Source organism: Phascolarctos cinereus, unplaced genomic scaffold (assembly GCF_003287225.1).
Source record: "Phascolarctos cinereus isolate Bilbo 61053 unplaced genomic scaffold, phaCin_HiC Scaffold_5;HRSCAF=322, whole genome shotgun sequence".
NCBI lineage: Eukaryota > Metazoa > Chordata > Mammalia > Diprotodontia > Phascolarctidae > Phascolarctos > Phascolarctos cinereus.
The window spans coordinates 391,334,777-391,353,105 of NW_027555958.1; the positions used below are offsets into that span (position 1 = coordinate 391,334,777).

Below are 18,329 nucleotides of genomic sequence, written 5' to 3' on the forward strand. Positions count from 1 at the left end.
AAATATATGTGTGTATACAGGTAGTCAGATTTCATTAGGGTTCTTGGTTTACATAATTTTAGTGTTTAAAGTATCACGGAGATGATTTGCCCAATTTCTGATATTACAGGTGAGGAAACAGAGATGCAGAGAGAAAAGGTGAGATACCCAAGGTAATATATCTCATGAACAGAAGGCCCAGGATCTGAAGATAAGCCTTAAATTTCAACATATATTCTCTTTGCTTCAAAGAACTGTCTTGAGAAAAGGACTTTATAAACTTAAAAAAATGTTTTATAAATGTTATTAAAATCATAATAATGGCTATTTTTTTCCCCACCATAGCCCATTTCCAGAAGAGTAACATGGTTAGGGCACTAGATTTGGTGTCAGAAGATTGATGTCAAATCCTATTCTTGCTACTCTCTGTCCCTATGTAACTTTGGGCATTCCTCTCACCTACAAAATGAGAGGTTGAACTCAGTCATCTCAAATGTCATCCTAATTCTCAATTCCATTAAGTTTGGCCTCCTTCTGGAAGAAAATGCTATGAATTAGTTATATTTTAGGCAGAAACTTTAACTTCTTTGTGAACTTCAGTACTGTCAGGTTTTACTTTGAAGTAAGAGTTCATGGTTTTCTCATAAGCTGTGGCTTAATTGTAACATCTTCAAGATCTCCTGTTTTTCAACATTTATTCTCTCTCACTCAAATTCATTGAATATCAATCCTACAACAGGCACTGTAAGGGGAAGGGTGGAGTGAACCCCACACAATTTCCATATTACTGAGGCTACCATTTTCCTATAACAGCATACTTACTATGTCACTTTCAGGAGTATTTTCTTTATCCCTAAAAGAGAGTATCATACAAATTGATTAGAGTATCATTGTTGAAGCACAACTGCAACACAGGCTAACTATAAAATATAGTTTTGATTTAAAAATGGATACTATGTTATGGAAATACTTGTTTTATTCCATAAATATGTATCAATGTTTAAAAAAAAAGGAAAAATAAATTAAAAGAAGATGATGGGACTGGGAGAAAATGGATACAGAAGAGAATGGTTTAAAAAAAGAGACTGGAAAAAAAGTTTGGGATTAAAAATTAGGAAAGCAAAAAGCTAATTATGGAGAAGTCCCATAAGTCTACATCATGAATTCATTCTTTTAAAATGTAGAAAGTTTGTCATGATGAATGATGAATATCCCCATTAAAAATGGAATTGATCCTATCTTAACTGAGGAAAATTGGGTACCAGTGTGAAAATCATTTCAAAATCACTTGTCAGAAATCAGACCACTGACTAATCATAACTATTATATGCTACACATCAAAAGATATTAATTAGTCAAAGAGCCAAAAGGGATATCAAAAGTCATGTAATCCTGCCCTTCATTCTATTGATCAAAAAAAGCTTAGGGACAGAGAATTTACACAATTTTCCTGATTTCACAAACCTATAGGTTAGAGTCAATATTGAAAACAGGTCATTTGAGTTTAAATTCAGTATTATCCAATAGTATGTTATGTTAGTACTATGATATGTTTGATTTGTTATCTTGATCTACTTAATAATAACAAATAATAAACTTGTGTACAAATGCAAGAATTCAGAGAAAACTCCCTCCCTCATCCCCACTTTAGCATTATTAACTGAGCACTAGAACTTGGATAGACTTGAGCTAGCTGCCCAGGTATGTTGGAAACCGAAAGAGTTTCATTCCAACCCAAGTTAGGTTGGTTTAAGGTGATTTCCACTAGAAAGGGGAATAGTAAGTATAAAAGACAAATTTGACCTAAGAGACTTTCACTTGCTAACTGGTAAGTGACTGTAGGTCTGACTCACACACAAGATAAAATAGACCTGAGGCTATGGGACATCACCCAAGTCAAGCATTATCACTCCCTTCTGGGGAGTGATACATATCAACTGTAATAAAATAAAAAATCATCAGATTGGAGTGGCATTTCAATGGAAAATGAGTTAATGGTAATGCAGTCAGAAAAAAAAAAGGCAGATAAGTGGAAGATATCACCAGCTCTATAGAGAAGCAGATAGCAGCTCTGAAGGCTAAGAAGTATTTCAAAATGAAATCAACCCTAAGAGTTTTACATTTTCCAAACCAATTGTGCCCCTAGTCCAACTGGTAGTATGGAGGAATGTGGATTTGAATGTATTGTAAGGAAAAAGGAGAGATTTCTCATTTTATTTATCATGCTATCTTGTTTAATTAAATGCTTTAGATTTGACTTGTATATTTGATATGGTTTGGTTTTTTAAAAAAAGTACTAGTTGGGGATTGTGCTTTTGAACAGATTCTGAGTCAAAGCATTCTTTAAACCAATCTGGATGTTGCTTTCAGAGGTTACATACACTGAATTCATGGTCTACACACAAATATTCTAGAAATGAGGTACACACACATGTACACATACACACACACACACACATCTATCATTTTTAAATTAACAAAATGAATTTCTCATTATGTGAAGTAATATAGGAATATGGGCAGCTAAGTGGCAGAGTGGATAGAGTGCCGGGTCTGGAGTCAGGAAGACTCATCTTCCTGAGTTCAAATCTGGCCTCAGACATTTACTAGCTATATGACCCTGAGCAAGTCACTTAACCTCAGTTTCTTCTGTAGCACCTACAGGGTTGTTATGAAGAACAAATGAAATCATAATTATAAAGTACTTCTCACAGTAGCTGGCACATACTAACTGCTATATAAATATTAGCTATTGTTATTATTATTATTCCACTGTCTTTCCCTGCCCTGAAAAGTCGTACTAAAAAATTACCCTTTCTTTTTCAATTCCTTCAAATCAGACCTTCAGTGTAGCTATTACACATTAAAAGGAAAAAAAATCTATTCCTCAGGTGAATTTCTTTCTCACTAAGGTACAAATATGATAACTCTCTACGGGGGGAAAAGGTGTTTCATAGGCTCATATAAAAGCAAAAGCCATTTATTCCAAGCCTCTCATTTTGCAAATGAACAAAGTTGGGGCCAAATATGTTAAATAACTTGCTTAGCAAGGTCACACAGATAGCAAGCAAAAACGAAGCAAATTTTAAACACAGATCATCTGATTTCTGAGCCAAGGTAATTTCCACTGTACCATGTTGTGTTTGCATTTTTAATGAGGACTTTGTTCATCTGAGTTAATATATATGTAACCAGGGGCTCAAAGCCCAGTTGCAAAAGACTATCCTCATTGGCAATTGATTGTTTGATATTCCATGCCTATGGGAAGGGTATAGTTAATGAGAGCATGGGAGAAGAGAGATATTAGTCTTATCTTTCAGTTTCAAGAGAGAAGATACATAATTCAAAGAGAAGTCCTTCAAGGGAGAGAAAAATTCTGGAAGGAAGCTAACATGTGGAAGAGATGGCACCATGATCAAAGCCCTATCCTCAACTTATCATATGCTAGAAACTTTGGAAAACTTCTTCTCCCAGATCTGGGACTCCCTCTCTCTTGGTTGAGCTCAGATATCTCACTCCCAGTAGGAAAGCTCATTCGCTGAATTTTGTCTGACGTATCCTCACATACCTGTATAATTTCTCTGATTTCTCTTTACTATTGGCTTAGATAAATGGGTTATTTCCTATTTGTTTTGTGCGATCTTTATGTAACTTAAATTTGGTAGGAAAGGAGTCAAGCCTTGGGTATACAGCCTGGAGGACTGTTTCCCCATTAAAAGATAACAATTAAGAGTACAGCTTGAATCTGAAACTATATCTCCTAGATTAACAACATTTTGGGAGGCAGATAGATATAATTTAATAGATTTAATTCTAACCCATTACCTACTCATTAAGGAGAGCAGAGTGACAAGCCTTGGGGCCTCAATCTCCTGCTTCCCATTCTGGTAGAAATCAAAATCTCTTTTGGAGAAAGGTGGGTGGAAAAAACTCTGAAGATATCTATCCATGCCACATCTAGACAAACCAAAGTGGAATCACCTGACCTACACACACACACACACACACACACACACACACACACACACGCACACACACACACACACACAACACACACGCATACACATACATCCCTTACATATAAAATGTAGTGAAGATATTTTTGAGCAAAGGTGTCTTCCCAGTTTTCTTTGCTTACCCTGCAATACTTTCCATTTGCCAAACCCCTAACCCCTGATACTGAAATCTCTTTGTTCATTCTTACCACTTTAGGCTTTCATATACCCTCAAAGAAATTCTCTCCAGAAATCAATTTAAGACTTGACAGTTTGAGATGATACAAAGTTCCCTAGAAACAAGTTAAGAAGTGATATATGACTACCAACAAGTAAATATCAAATTCATTCCATAATCTTAGAAAGAGATTTTTTATTAGACAAATTGATAAATTTTTGACACTTTTAAGTATATCACTCCAGTGTTATAACTAAAAAGCTAGAGTAAGGGCAATAATTTAAAATGCTGAGTTTCTGATTCAGGGAATAGTAATTCTGGAATATATAACATGCCCAGTGATAATATTGGCAAAAGTCTAGTATTCTGAGCATAACTAAAAATACATTTCATCATACTGCAAATCCAGGTTTTAAAAAATAATACAAGTGCAACTTGGAGGATTTGCTCTTCTGTTCTAATCCTAATATATCCTTCCTAAAGTACCAACTCAAATCCTGCCACCTCAAAGATACTATCTCTAACCCCAGCTCACAACAAAGGATTTCCTTTCCTAAACATTCATATAAGATCTTCTCTTGAGCCCAAAATAGCCTGTGGTAAAGGAGTTTTTCTTCTTCCCTGGGAGGAGCCATTCAATTGACTGCTTCCAAACTCATACCAAATAGTACTCAGTTCTTGATGTATCCAGACTATGATCAATGGATTCCATCCCTCTTCCTGGTTGCCATAACCATGGTGACCCTCTCAGGGGCCACATTTCCCCACACAACATAAAAGGGTAAATTCTGACTCAATTCCTTCTCTGGGGCAACTACTCTCATATTCTATCCATCCCTACTTCCTGTCATCTCTCTTCTACTTCTACCCTGTCCTGGTCTTTCTTTCATCCTGGATTTCTAGCTACCGGACTAAATTTTTATTCCCTCTTTTTTTTTTTAACTTCCTTATCCTTTGTCTTAATGTCCAATGAGCATTAAGTGGGAACAACATAGCCAAGTGGATAGAGCACTGTGCCTGGTGACCAGAAGACCTGAGTTTGAATCTGGCCTCATTATGATCTTGGGCAAGTCATTGAATCTCTGTTTTCCTTGGTTTCCTTAACTGTAAAATAGGGGTAACAATAGGACCTATCTTTCAGTATTGTTGTGAGGTTCATATACCTACACACACACACACACACACACATATATATATATATATATATGATATTTAACACAGTGGCTAGCATATAGTAATTGCCATATAAATGCTTATTCTATTCCCTTTCTTTCCCTTCATTATGGTGTGGTATTTACCATAGAATCTTGGGGGCTGGAAGGGCTCTCTGAGGCCATCTAGCCCAAGCTATACCTAAACAAGAATTCCCTCTCAAATATAATTTGACAATTGGTCATCCAGACTTTTTAAAGCCATTACCTCTGAAATGTCTCATCACACTTTAGTATAGCTCATTTCATACATAAGCAAGGTCAAACTTAAGATTTTGCAAGCTAGGCTTCAGTAATATGTGAATTGAGAACTATGAGAAGAGCAGGCTGATTTTTGAAGAGGCAGAAGAACTAGAGACCAAATTGCCAATATTCTCTAAATTATAGAAAAAGCAAGGGTGTTCCAGACAAAAAAAATCTACTTCTGCTTCATTGACTACACTAAATCCTTTCACTATGTGGACCACAACAAAATGTAGCAAGTCTTTAAAGAGATAGGAGTACCAGATCATCTTACTTATCTCCTAAGAAACCTGTATGTGGGCCAATAAGCAATAGTAAGAACTAAACATGGAAGAACTGATTGATTTAAGATCAGAAAAGGAGTATGACAGTGCTGTATATTGTTACTTACTTATTTAACTTATGTATAGAGAACATCATGTGAAATACCAGGTTGGATGAATCAAAAGCCAGAATGAAGGTTGCCAGGAGAAATGTCAACAATCTCAGATACGTAGATTATGCAAACTCTCATGGCAGAAAATGAAGAAGAATTAAGAAGCCTCTTGATGAGGGTGAAAGAGGAGAGTGGAAATGCTAGCTTGAAATTTAACATTAAAAAAAAAACTAAGATCTTGGCAAATGATTCTTTCACTTCCTGGACAACAGAGTAAGAAGAAGTGGAAGTAGGGTCAGATTTTATATCTGTGGGCTCAAGGATCACTGCAGATAGTGACTGCAGCCATGAAATTAAAAGCTCCTTGTTCCTTGGAAGTAAAAATATGGCAAATGTGGATATCATACTAAAAAGCAGAGACATCACCTTGCCAACAAAAGTCCATACAATCAAAGCTATGACTTTTCCAGTAGTAATATATGGTTGTGAGGGATAGAGTATAAGGAAAAGTGAATGCAACAATCTATGCTTTCAAATTGTGATACTAGACACTTTTGAGAGTCCATTGGACAGCAAGGAGATCAAATCAGTCAATACTTAAAGAAATTAATTCTGACTATTTACTAGAAGGTCAAATACTGAAGATGAAGCTTAAATACTTAGGCCCCATAATGAGAACATGGGACTCATTGGAAAAGAGCCTGATGTTGGGAAAGATTGAAGGCAAAAGGAAACGAGATGACAGAGGATGAGATGGATAGGTAGTGTCATAGAAGCAAAGAACATGAGCTTGGACAGACTTCAAGAGATAGTAGTAGATAAAAGAGTCTGATGTGCTATGGTCCATGGGGTCCCAAGAAGTCAGACAGAACTGAATAAATGAACAACAACAATATAGCTGTAATTATTCAAATATTTTCGTTTCCTTATCTCAAACCAAAACCTTCCTCTCTTTAGCTTTTGCCTATTTATCTTATTTTTTGCCTCTGGAACAAAGCAGAACAAGTCTTTGTCACTTTTTCCAGGTGACAGAAATTTAAACACTTATAGATAGTTATGTACAATCTCTTCCACTAAGTTTTTGATCCTAGCTTGATCACCTTTCTAAGCCTTAGCTTCTGTATCTATAAAATTAGCCAATGTAGTTTAGTAGATACAACATTATGACTTCAGTTCAAATCTTGACTCTGCCACTTACTACCTATGTGACTTTAGGCAAATTATATTACCTTTCAAGTCTTATTTTTCTCATCTGAAAAATAAGAGGATTGGGCAAATGAATTAATTCTAGATACATGTCCATAAGACAAACTGAGAATTATTTTCTTGCAGAAAAAATCATGAAATAAAATCCCAAGTATTATATTTGAGAAAATAATAGAATAAAATTATATTGAATATCATTATATTAAATTATATAGCATCAGCAGAAAACCAAGAGAAAAGAAACCCAATAGCAGCTCACTCAGAAAGGTAGTCACCAAGTTCTAGAGCTTCAACATCGAACAAAAAATACCACAAGCATGCAAGAGAAGGCAATTCACATATCAATTAAAAATAATTCAAATTACAAAAGAGTATTTTTTGTATACAACAACTTGTCATAATCACAGTGGCCCCCTCAGGGGCCACCTATACTTATGCCTTCCAAAAAGTTAAATATTGAGTCACTTCCTCTCGTGGGGTAACTGCATCTATGTATTGACTACCGCCTGTCTCATTCCATAACTATGAGAAATGGAAGAAAGGATTAGAATAAAATATTTCAAAAAGTAAAGGCAATCAGTTTGCCTATGGATGACATTACCTCCAAAGCTAAACTTGACTACCAATTAAAAACAAGATGGATTTAAAGCAAGAGAGAAGTTTGAAACATTTCTACTGAAGAAATTGAATATGATCTCAGAATTTTACATGGAAATTTATTAAACAGAATAAATTTAAGAAAGTCTAATTTCTTTTAAAAGTCTCACCTTGGGGCAGCTAGGTAGTACAATGGATAGAGCACCAGCCCTGGATTCAGGAGGAACTGAGTTCAAATCCAGCCTTAGACACATAACACTTACTAGCTGTGTGACCCTGGGCAAGTCACTTAACCCCATTGCCCAAAATAGATAAATAAATAAAGTCTCACCTTGTCTGTGGGTCACTGAGAGAACAAAAAGAGAATATTTATAGGCACAGCCCATGAAAAGGAATCAGGAGATATCTTAAAGATGTGGAGTAGGAAATTAAATAAGAATATAGAGTTGAATAAGGAGAGGAACTTAGAAATGATCTAGTCTATCCCATTTGACACAATAGGGGACTGAGACTCAGGGGTGTAGTAAGATGCTCCAGGTTATGAAAATAATAGAAGTTGGATTTAGTCCAGGTTCTCTGACTCTAGATACTTCCAAAAGACTATGCTCCATACTTCATGAATTAATGAAAAATCCATTAAAGGGTAGGTCAGATCCTAGAATACTCTAGAGGAAGAAATATATAGGAAGGGTAGAACCCAAATGATTATTTCTTGGAATGGGTCAACATATATTAAATTCATTCAATGATGTGGAGTGATATGGAAAGGAAAATGGGGGTAGGAAAAGGTGGAATTACATAGTTCAAAATCAGTTCAGGGTTATGGTGGATGATGGCTGAGTCAAAACCAAACAAAGCAGCTGGTAGCAAATGAAGAATTAAAAATACTAAATAAATGTATACTACGAGAAAAAAACAGACACAAAAAGAAAGAGTCAGAGATAAAGAAAGAGATATAGACATAGACAGAAAGACAATGAGAGAGAGGGAGAGAGAGACACAGACAGACCAAGACAGAGAGAGGTGGTGTGGTATAATGGACAGAGAGTTGACCTTCGAATCAGGAAGAACTGGGTTCAAGAATCTCTTTAATACATCTTAGCTGTATGACTCTTGACAAGTCACTTGACCTTTGCCAGTGCCCTAGAAAATTCTTTAAAACTATTAAATTGCAGAGCAAGTGTGGATCTGCATTGGGAAAGAGTATTTCCTCTCTTGGAGTTAACCATACCAATGAAGTCCCAGGTCTGGTCCAAATTCCCTTCCCACTCTTCCCCCTACCTGTCCCCAACATGTTGTAGATATAAATATATGCAAAAGTGGATGATTGTCACATAAATATATTTCTATAAAACAATAGCATGTTTTATTCCTTACTGTAATACTTGTCTCTCTCCTAATTTCTAGAATGATCCGTACTGGGAATTTCTAACTTATTAAAACAACAATCTGGTAACACTGGAAACTACTGGGGATTGAAACAGTCCAACTTCTCTCTTTAATGTTTTCAATGCTCTCACTTGCTCAAGGCTGTTGTTTGCCATCATCATCAGTCCATCTATTCAGTATTAAAGTTTTTTTCTGTACTTTACTGAAAGTTTTCATCTGGACTTTGCAAATTAATATTTCATATAACAGTTTGTCCCTGGTAGAATAGCTAGAATACTTGATTTGTTTTGGACACCTTGACACCTGAAAGAAAAACAAATAGAAAAGCTCTGAGGTAGGGGAACAATAGCTAAGTAAATGGATCATAATCTTAGAGGGATGAGCAGTAAACAGAATTTAATGATGCCACATTAGCATTAGAGATATTTGAGGGCAAACAAGATCAGCTCCTATAGCATCAAAAATGGAAGAGAAAAAAACTATTTATTAGGACTCAACTAATATAATTAGAAATAATGAGGAGAAATTAAATTGGGAAAATGCAAAGGCAACTGCAGGGAATACATCAAGATTGACAAAATAGCAAAATAACTTTTTAAAAAATAACATAATTCAATAGTGCTCCAAGTCAAAGTGTTGACCTCAAAATAACCCAGGGAAGTAGAAACAATATCAAAGTACTGATTAGAGCAAATAATGAATTTTATGAAGTTGGTTGGTCTACCATATTTGAATTTATACTATTTGAAATTATTATGTAAAATATAGTAGGTTCCAACTCAACAGAGATACAGAGTACGAATTTGAATAATGCAACCACTTCATGGAACTCATTATTTGTACTAATTGAGACCTAACTATCTAGTTAGTGGTGAAATTTTACCAGTTGTATTCATCACATAGTTCTCACAACCATTCCTTTATCACCCATTGGAGGGCCACCACCCAAGTTCATGTTAGTAATCTTCTACCAGGTCTCTTAGTTGGTCTCCACACCACCAGTCTCTGAATCTAATCCATTCTCCACACATCTGTAAAATTGGTGTTCCCAAAACACAAGTCTAAGCATGTCACTATCCTGATCAAGAAGTAACAGTGCAGGGTCAGCTAGGTGGTGCAACGTACAGAGCACTGGGCCTGGAGTCAGGAGGACCTGAGTTCAAATCTGGCCTCAGACTAGACACATGACACTTACTAGCTGTGTGACCCAGAGCAAGTCACTTAACCCCAATTGCCTCACATAAAAAAAAGTAATGGTGTTTCCCTATTGCTTACAAAAATACTAACTTTTTTTTTTCATTTAAAATGCTTCATAACCTAATTCAAACATATGCATCCTTTCCTCAGCACTGGATACACAGGCCTTCTTACTCTTCCCTATACAGGATATCCCATCCCCTCCCTCCCTGCTTTTGTATAGCAGGATTCCATGTTTGAGATACTCTCCTTTCTCACCTCTCCTTCTTAGAATTCCTAGATATATTCAGGTTTCAGCTCATGAACCATCTCCCATGCAAGGCCTTTCTTCCCACTCACTCTTTGCCCACCCCAGCTTTACTCCTACCACCACTTCCCAAACAATTTAATTTTTGTAGTATTTTGTAGTTATTTGTATGTTTTTTCTTCCCAGTAGAATACAAATTTCTGGAGGGAAATTGCTATTTTTGTCTTTGTCTTTGAATCTCTAGTGCATGGGATAGTACTTAGCAAATAGTAATACTTTAATAAACACTTATCAAATTTAATAGAATTATAAATGTTAACTCCATTTTATAGATGAGTAAACCAAAGCTCAAAGAATTGTGACTTGCCTATGGTTGTATAGTTACTAAAGCCCAGATACTAGATTTGAACTCAGAGCCTACTTGACTCCATTCCCAAGGCTTTTTACACCATGCTACATCTTACTTCACATGGCATATTTTTATGTTTAAATTGATGGAATGAGAAATTCAAAAGAAGGAGATATTCTATGCTGGAAGGGAGTCAATTTTGTTAATGTTCTCATTTCTACCAATGCCTCAAAATATCTCATGCCTCAAAATAAGTTACTCTTTATTATCGTTTTGCATTGATAGACACTTCCAACATAATCTGATGTATCCTGATGTAGCTCAATCTCAGTTCTATACTGTTGTCAAATTCAAAGGTAAAGAGAATGGAATTTCAATAAACTGAGTCCAAAGGTAAGATGGCCACCAGCCTTCAGATGACCTTGCTGAGATTCTGACAATTCCTTGGCTTGTTTGACTTAAAGGTAATAAACGAGCAGAACTGGAAAATTAAGGACATATGCTGGAACAGTGCCACACAGTAGTCTAGAGAAAGACAAATTCTTTTCACCTTCCAGTTACAATGGGAGGAAAACAATGGGTGGAAAAATCTAAGGCCTTTGGGATACTAGAGAGAGCCTGCTATATTGTGAATAGATTGTCTTCACAATATATAACCTCTCTGAGTGACTATCTTTACTTATCAATGAGTAATTATATTTTGAGATCTGAAGGGTATAGACTTCAAAAATAACCTATTGTGTAAGCTTTTATTATTTCCTTCCTATAAAAAAAAAGAAAAAAAGAAAAAAACCTGGAGTCTTCTCTGTATAAAAAGCATGAGATTATTTTTTAAAATCAATTTGTTTGATCCATAGTGCTATCCTTTTTGAATCACACACAGGAAACCTGACAGGCTTCCTGTTCCTCTCCAAAGACTCATGCTGAGCAAATAGTCTCATAAGATGAATGAATGAAATGACATAAGATGGCAAAGTGAATTGTCCAATAATTCACAATCATGTTATTTTAGTTTATTGGGCACATTCCAATGAGCACAGGAAATCTTTCAGAATCACATAATTTTCCTGATAATTTTACCATAACTGTATCTTGCCACTATATTGCAGAATAGCTAGAGTTTGCCATCAAATGTACTCCTATGGTTTTGATGACAATTTCATGATTTTGAAAAAGGAACATTTTTCATATTCACATATTCACATAAAGATGTGAATAATTGCATAATAATGAGGACAATAATTGCATTATATTAAAACACTTCTTATTAAAGTCAATGGCACTTGTAAAGAACTACAAGAAACATTGACTATTAAAAGAATGAATGCATCAGATTCCATACAGTGATTGAACTGCTTGCCACAGATAATCTGTCATAGAAGTCACAATCTTTGTTTCAGTGATATACTGATCTCTGTTTAATGGTCAGTCAGTCAACAAGTATTTAATAAAGGCTCATTATGTGCTAGGCACTGTGTTAAGAGTCCTTAAGGACTTGGTATTAAGTCAGTTTTATTGACTACCTCTAGGCACATGGCTTCTCCATCTTGTATCTCCCTCTAGTTCTATATGTGATTTCTCCCTTCAACCCAGTATGCTTCTCTTTCTGCATAGGTCCCTTCACTTCTACATCTTTCCCACCATCAAGCAGGCAATGTCATACAATGAAAAGAATATTGGATTTCAAATCAGAATACTTGGACTCGAGGACAAGTACTACTTATATGATCCAGGGGAAGGCATTTAACCTCTCTGATCCTCAATTTCTTCAACTACAGGACAGGGATAATACTATTTACACTACCAGATGGGGTTACTATGATAAATATGCTTTGAAAATCTAAATAAGTTGTTTCTGTTATATGAAGGTGGTATTATCATTATAACCCAAGACAGAATCACATAGTTAAAGTCTGTATGATTCATCATGAGTTCAGCATTTAGCTCTAAAACAATTTCAATAAAATTACTATTACTAATTACTAATTTAATTACTAATTTAATTTAATTTTCCATATTTACATAGTGCTTACAGGTTTGCATAGCACTTTCCTCACAACTAAATGAAATAGGGAGTTGATTCACCAGTATTTATATATCTTTTTTGTAAATTTTGTTTGTTTGTTTCTATTCATCTATACCTAATAGCTAACATTTACAAAGCTTTTTAAAGTTTGCTTAGCACTTTCTAAATTTTATCTTATTCTATCCTCACAGAAAATCTAGGGGACAAGTGCTATTATAGTCTCACTTTACAAATGATTGAAATTGAGGAAAACAAAACCTAAGGAGCTAGCCCAGAATCACATAGCTAGTGTCTGAAGCTGAATTTGAACTCAGTTCTTCCTAATTCCAGTCCTAGCACTCTATTCATCTCTCTACCTACCTATCTACTTGTTTTTCTAGTCAGACTTGTGATTTTATCAGTATAGCAAATTCTCTGGTTTGGAAACTTCTTCCACACATAAATTTATCTGTAACTTATGATTTTAGAGAGTCATCTAGGTGTCTCAGAAGTAGTAATATTCCCAAGGTCAGAAAAATAGTATATGTTTGAGGCAGAACTTAATCCATGATCTTTCCTACTCTAAGATCAGACCTTTGGTTATGTCAGTCTGATTCTAACAATTACAAAATAATAAAATTACCAAAAAAAAAGTGGATTTGCTAGACATCATGAAAATGGCCAGAAAGAGTAAGGAATGGGGGTGGGGGGAAGAGTATACATATGGTAATCAAATTTCTAACAAACCAAATAGGGATGATGGGATGGATAGAAGAAGAGCTCTCTGGATATGCCTTGGAATTTTAGAAGGAATAAAAAGAACACTAAGAAATACCAGACTAGGAGGAGAATTGTTACCAGGATATCACTAAATTTAGAAGGTCCAAAATTGGTACCACAAGTACAGGTTAAGCAAGATGGTAAATGTCAGTGCAATTAATACTCTTGAAACCCAGTCCAAGATCTAAGAAAGTCAGAGCCAAGTGTCTCCTAAATTCCTGGGTACTTCCTTCCCAAGCCAAGACTGACAATTGGGTAGGAGATAGGAACATGCCCTCCCTCGTCCAGTCAAGGATAAGCTTAGTATCTGGTGATAGGAACTAGGTGAGAGTGAGGGTTAGGGGGAGGAACAAAGAGAACTGTAGGATCATCCCATCTCCAAACCATGGATTCAAGTAGGATCTCTGTTGTCCATGTCATCCATCACCTATGTATCCTCACCCACTTGCACCTCCCCTTAATGATGGAAGATAGTTTGCTTCAGGGGAGAGAAATTCACCCATAGCAATCTCCTAGCATCTGACCACTGTATGGTAGGAAAGAAAATCTCATTGGTATTGGGCATGAAAAGGCCATATGCTATCATCTTCTCAGGAGTCCTAGACCTTTCCTCTCTGACTGAGAAGGAAGAATAAATGGGCTCCCATGGACTCTATATGAACACTGTGGGAAATTAGAATAAGTTTCCTGCTGGATAGAGAGAGAGAGAGAGAGAGAGAGAGAGAGAGAGAGCGAGAGTGAGAGAGAGAGAGAAGGTATAGAGAACTTCTAATATCAGTGGGATACCCCTTTCCACCCTTTAAGGCCAGGCTCTAAAGTGCCACTACAACTCAATATTTCCTCTCTTGACCATTTAGCCCATCCCAACCTTCCTTCTACTACTGGCAAAAGGCCAAAGGGGGTCTAAGAAGGATAGAATAATGAATGTCAGAGGCTTTTCTCAGATCCATTACTTGGGGAAATTCCATGCTTCACCCTCATCCTATTTCATGTTTAAGTACCCAACACATCTCAACAGAGAGGTTTAAAGATTAAGAGAGACCTATTGCCATAACTACTCCCCCATCCTCAGCTTTAGTTGGGATAAGAGATTCCCAAAGCATCAGAGATACCAGACTCCAAATTCAACATGTTAAATGGTGGGTAGCAGGGAGGGCTTTGGCAATCTTATTCTATCCTGCCCTACAAGTATTCACAGTCCTCACACCTACAATCCCATTTTTGCACTATGTAGAACAATTGTTGTTCTGTGCTGTGAGAAGAAATTTTCTTATTGAAACATCCTCGCATTTACAAAGTCCTTTGTTTAATGTTCAAAGTCCTTTCAAAACTGGTCATCTCCTACCTTTCCGCTCTTCTTACACTTTACATTCAAGTAACACAGGCCTCCTGGCTATTCTTTAAAAAGACACTCTATCTCTTGGCATTTTCTCCAGCTTCCCCCTATGCCTGAAATTATCTCCCTTCTCAATTCCTCCTATTGGCTTCCCTGGCTTTCTTTAATTCCCAGCTAAAATTTCATCTCCTATAGGAAGGCCTTCCCAAAACTTAGAATTCTAATGCCTTCTCTCTTTTAATTATTTCCTATTTATTGTGTTTACAGTTTGTTTGCACATATCTGTTTACTTGTCTGTCCCATTAGATTGTGAGCTTCTTGAGGGAAGGGTTTATCTTTTACCTTTTTTTGTATGCTCAGAGCTTAGCACAGTGCCTGACACATCGTAGGTGATTAGAAAATGATATTGACTGACTGATTAGTCCAGAAAAAGAGCAGGGGGCAGGGCAGGAGCTGCTTTAGTTACAACTATGCCTAATTATTTTTTGCACATTATGTCAATAGTTGAATATAGGCAAAATAATACAAATTCATTTTCTAAGAGATTATCTGATAATTTTTTTGTTCCTGAATTTCCTGTAGGGAAAATATCTAGTAGCTTCAAACCAAGCTTTGTTACTAAACCCAATCTCCTTGCAATCAACCAAAATTGGAAAAGGAAGAAATTCTTCAGTGAAATAATAGGGAATTTGTGTTCAAAGTGTCCTCCCTGTGTGCTAATCACTCCAAAATTAACTTTCTTCAGTCATTTAACATTTATTATCTACTTTTAACATAATTATCAGGTTGTTTGAAAATGAATGAACTAGAAATGAGGGCAGAACTTAGCAATATTTCGTACCAAAAACACACCTACCTCTTCTGAATTCATGTGGTGCAAAGGTACACATACATGATATTGTACAAATAGATTGTTTCATATACATACACATGTTTGTATGTGTGTGTATATGTACATATATGTATGTGTGTGTGTATACACATATATGTAGATTAGTGTACATATAATCTCATGGGGACCAATTAGGTTCTCAGGGAATGTTATTATTTCCCTGGGCCTTGGTGAAAGACAAATGTGGGGGCCTAAGAAGTTCCAAAGACTCTTAGAATGTAATAAGTCAATATTAGATTCCCAATGAGACTGTGATAATCACATATTCATCTGATCCAGTTTAAGATAGACTGAACTTTTGTTTTTCATCATTTATTTTAGCACAAAGCTTTGTCATTATCAATTTTATAAAAAAAAATAATATATACTAAAAATAAATGCTTGTGTGGTATGTTTGGTAAATGATGATCATAAAAATAGTCTCTCTTCAGCTCTGCCAGAAACCACTTCTTCCTCCAAAACCATTCTGCTTCCTTAGCTTTCAAGCTAGATGTGTCTCTGATGACCATGTAGCAGAGAGGGAAGATGCTTAGCAGGCCAGAATTGGCAACAATAAACCATTCTTCATAATTTCAAGGCCTTCAAATTGTTCTCTTTGCACATAGCATAAGTACAATGTTCACTGAGTCAGGCATCTACACAGGATTTGTGAAAAACATGCTTGCAGGGCAGAATCTGAAAGATCATTTTGCCTGTAGCTCTCTATTCATACAGTGCAATGATCAAATCTGGGTCTGTTTCCTTATCACGCTTTACTGTTTTTGTCAGTTTGCTGAGGGCTTTCTTGGCCGCATCTCCAAGACAGTGCAGGTTCCTGTCCCAGGCATTTTTGTACCAATCTTCTGTATGAAGTAAAATAACAGCCATGCTGAAGAAATAATCATCAGAATAATAAAAGATCTTGGCAGGAAGACTTAAGAACCATAGCTGAAGTTCTTTCATGGCATATGAGTCCCAATAGCTATGGTCATTTGTACAGAGTTGTTCTTCTCCAGATAACTTAAGATGTCCTTACTCCTCAATTCTGTAATCATCACAGCAACAATATCTCCATTCCTTGGTGAGTCATAGTGACTATGTCTTCATTAGATTTATCGTTATAGATGACAACAGCAATTGCATTGTGGAAGGCTGTCTGTGATATTTTCTCTTGAAATACAGTTTTCCCCTCTACAGCAAAGCAATCTATAGTTTTATTTCAGGTGGAACATGGGAACATCTTTGAGGATTACATCCCAGGTTACCTAATTCTGTGCAGCAGCAAGGGAGTGATGACCTGGCCCCCAACCTCCACTTGGGAGGAGTCAAGGCCATAGCTCTGCTATGGTCCGTATGGAAGGTCCAGGGACTGCCCCAGCAGACTGGGCTCATATGCTGTCCAGCTGACGAGCATACATTAGCACTTCTGGTTCTCGCTATCTGCCCAGAAGTACCAGTGCAGCACATCCAGGATGATCAGGCTGGGTTGCTGAACCCCCTTTCAGCATTTTGTCATGCTCAAGAGACTTGAGATGGGGTGGGAGATAAAGGTTGGGATCAGGCAGGATAGGTAGCAGCAGAAGATAGGGTAACTCAGAGTAGGGAAGGTGCACTAAAGGAAACGGATCCAAGGGACTGTGTAGACTGAACTCTTCAATGGATAATCAAAAATCATTTGAAGTTTATGATCTGTTACTTGCTAATACAGCAGTTCTTAAGCAACTCCTTTAAAAATCTACATTAATGAATTCAGTCTATGGGACACCTTGGTTGTATGTGTAACATTGCCTCTCAGTCCAAACATAGTAAGTTCATGGGTTGTGGACGAGGGAGAAGGGACAAAAATAAAGTCCAAACTACAAAATCCTTGACAAAGGTCTTTGCTCCCTATTGACCACTTTAATCGATGGGGCAGCTAAGTGGTGAAGTAGAATGAGCAGTAGGCCTGGATCAGGAAGACCTGAGTTCAATTCCCTCAATATTTACAAGTTGTGTGACACTGGGCAAGTCGCTTAACCCTGTTTGCCTCAGTTTTCTCATCTGTAAAATGTGTTGGAGGAGGAAATGGCAAACCACTCCAGTATTTTTGTCAAGAAAACCCCAAATGGGGTCTCTAAGGCCTGAAAACAAAAATCTTATTTCATATTCCTCCCTTACACGAATTCTACAATCCAGACCACAATTTGAGGATTCTAAGTCTTTCAGTCACTTTATCTTTTTTCTCCAAAAATACTGTGCACATTCACGACTCCATCCTTTGGCTTACATTATTTTCTCTGCCACAAATGTCCTTTCCCCACTTCTTTATTTCTCTAAATCTATATTTATTTCAAAGCAAAGGGGCAGCATGGAATAGTTGATAGAGCCCTA

At 36.5% G+C, this 18,329-nt stretch overlaps 1 pseudogene; it reads right to left on the bottom strand.

Annotated features, from left to right (window-relative positions):
* Window positions 1-16,544: 16,544 nt before the first annotated feature.
* On the bottom strand, window positions 16,545-17,373 carry LOC110206784 (E3 ubiquitin-protein ligase RNF130 pseudogene; annotated as a pseudogene).
* Between the last annotated feature and the right edge of the window lie 956 nt (window positions 17,374-18,329).